The following is a 2878-nucleotide window of genomic DNA, read 5'->3' on the forward strand; positions in this document are numbered from 1 at the left end:
TCCGCTGCTATCCCCAACACCAGCTGGAGAGGGTATGAGAGATTCCTAGGATTGTCCAAGCAGATGCCAGTGAGGATGGTAACCAAGCTGCTGGGATCAGGTGTCCCTGCACCGGAGGAGTCCAGCAGACTTTTGCAGAAGTCAAGAATATTATAAAGGTCCCAGGAATCAGCATCTGGCCTTATCATCCTGGGCCTCACCAACCTCTTTGACACAAAGGACTGGCATAGAATATACTGGTTCCGTCTCTTTAGCTCATCTTCTAAGAAGGTGACCACTGCTGAGGCCCTGTGGTCTTCCCGCTTTAGGACACTGAGTATGTCGACCACGGTCTTGGATATGATGAGGAAAAACTTACCGCTGCTGACAAGTTGCTGGACGACTGGAAGGTGCTCACAGAGAGCCTGGGAGTCTGGAGACAGGTAGGGAGCCAAAACTGACTGAGTCTGAGGGCTCCTGAGGGTCTTCTCCAGATTTCTCACTTCACGCTGGAGCCAGAGCTGAACAATGTCTTTGGAGAATGTGATTCTCGGAGTTCTCACTGGAATCTCATGAGATGAGTTCTCCAGCCCTTCAGATGCAGTACTCACAAAGATACCCAGCTTAGGGTCGTACCTCAAGAATTGTCCGGGGAGTTTGGTGGCAAAGTGGCCGAAGCTTCTGAGGAAGCAAATGCGCACAGCGGCTTCATCCTGGCGGCTGAGTGGAGGAGCTTCCTGCTCTAAGCCAGGTCTGCCCTGGACTACCTGTGGGTTAGCGTGCTGGCACAGGGCAATGTCCTCTGGGAGCCGTGGGAACCTGAGGCCCTCTACCACTGCACAGCTTTGCAGGTCATGCAGGCAATGGGACAGGCCCAGGTCTGGTTCCTGAAGATCCCCCACAGACGGCAGCCAGTTAAGCAGCACACACAGGTGCTCCCACAGGCTCATTAGCTTCTGCCCACATGTGGGAAGGAGGCTGTGATTGGCGCGGAACCAGCCGAGAATCACCTTGATGGTGGGCAGCAGCCCCTCTGCAGAGAGGATGCTTAATTTTCTTTGAACAGTCTGGCGATGGTAGCAACCCTGGCTGATGGAAGCTTTTCCTCCCCTGCAGGAGGCAGCAGGAGGCTCTGTCTGAAGACCACTGCTCATGTCATCCTCAAGTTCAGAGGTGCTATGGCAGACAGGACCTGGCTCACACAGCAGCCTCAAAGCACAAGGACCAAAGGCAGGAGCCGAGGGCAAGCCCTGTTTTGCTTGAAGCTTTGGACCCAATGGCTTTGGCAGGCTAGCAGAAGCACTCATTTTCTTTTTTTTTTTCTTTTTTTTTTCTTAATTATTTTGCATTATGTGACAGTTTCATAGGCTCTGGGGTTCCCCCCACCCCTCCCCATGCCCCTCCCCCACGGTGGACCCCCCCCACCCCGTTGCAGCATTACAGTTCAAATTCAATCAAGATTCTTCCCTTGCAAACAGATGCTAATAAGCACATAGTCCAGCTGCTCATTGTCCAGATGGAATGTACAGCTTCTTGGGGAGACTATTTAGCTGCGATCAACCCCTAGTGGTTTTAATATTTCTCTAGATATGAATCACTGCCAGTCTCGCCACTCCCATTTTGATGAGGTCGTTGTAGAGTTCACTGGTTGACACTGTCCATCATAGAGTCTTCATTCACCCGGTTTTCGCTGCCAACATATATCTGAGATGGTTGATTGACCCGTTCTGTCCTCTGTCTTTTCTTGGCTAGGGTTCTGAGTCCAGCTGGTCATCGCCACAATCAGCTTGTAGGTGCAATTCCTGTGCTGGTTTGTTTTCGGACTGGAGTTGCTCTGGAACTAGTGGGTGTTGCAGACTAGGTTGGTTCTGCCCAGCACGTACTCGGCACTTGCGTCAGCCAGTGGGGGCTGCGGCCTAGTCAGGGCGACCCACAATAACCCCCAACAGGCCCGCCCCCTATCCTGGTCTGCCTGTGTGTATAGCAGACTAGTCCAGTCTGTCCCACATCCCATCTAGCTCTGGCACTTGTCCCTGGGTTTCAAAACTTAGTTCTGACTAAGCAGCTCGGCCATCCAGCCCCCACAGATGTTGTTGAGTTCCTCTCTGTCTAGCCACCCCAGGCCCCCTCCAAGTTATCATGTCCTCCCGCAGGAGCAGTGACCCAGGAGGGGGGAACCCATTGTTTCCCTCCTGGGTCGTTCACTGTCCCAGTTTATGCACTTTTCGGGTGGTTCCACGATTTGACTTGACAGAATCAGTCCCCAGAGCCAGCTTCCGCCAGCCAGTGCAGCGGCCAAGACCTTACACCCCTCATCTATTCTAATCTATGCTTGCCCCAGTATGGGATAATTTGCTCAGTCTGACTTTTCCCTGGTCTAGTTCCCATGCGGCACACAGGTGTTGCAGCCCTACCTAGTGTGGTCTGTCCCCAAACCAGCCCACGCTCTCCAGTGGGAGCAGCCGTCCGGTGAGGGGACCAGCCCCTAAATTCCGATGTCGGCTCTGCCGAAGCACTCATTTTCAAGAGAAGACAAGTGAAAGATGGTCAAGTCTTTGACTCACTCCTGAGATGTGCACCTTTGTATCTGGGCATGGCCGTGTCTTCCTGCCTTGCTTCTGGATTCGGGGCACCATTCCCTTCATCATCGGTGGAATCTGAGCATGAAGTTTCATTCCATGCTTCTGAGTGGACCTGGGGGTTGAACAATGTGCCTTCCTCTTCATCAGTCTCAGAATCTGAGTCACTGCAAGTGTGAAAACTGACTTCTGAGACGTAATCTTTGCCAGACACACAAGGCCACCGGAGGCTTTGGTGTGGTTGGCTCTGCGGGAGCTCAGGACAGGGGCCTGGAAAGTCTCGTTGCCCTTCCCCAGTCCCTATCTCCTGGATCCCATCA

This window comes from Ochotona princeps, chromosome 9 (genome assembly GCF_030435755.1).
Source record: "Ochotona princeps isolate mOchPri1 chromosome 9, mOchPri1.hap1, whole genome shotgun sequence".
Lineage (NCBI taxonomy): Eukaryota > Metazoa > Chordata > Mammalia > Lagomorpha > Ochotonidae > Ochotona > Ochotona princeps.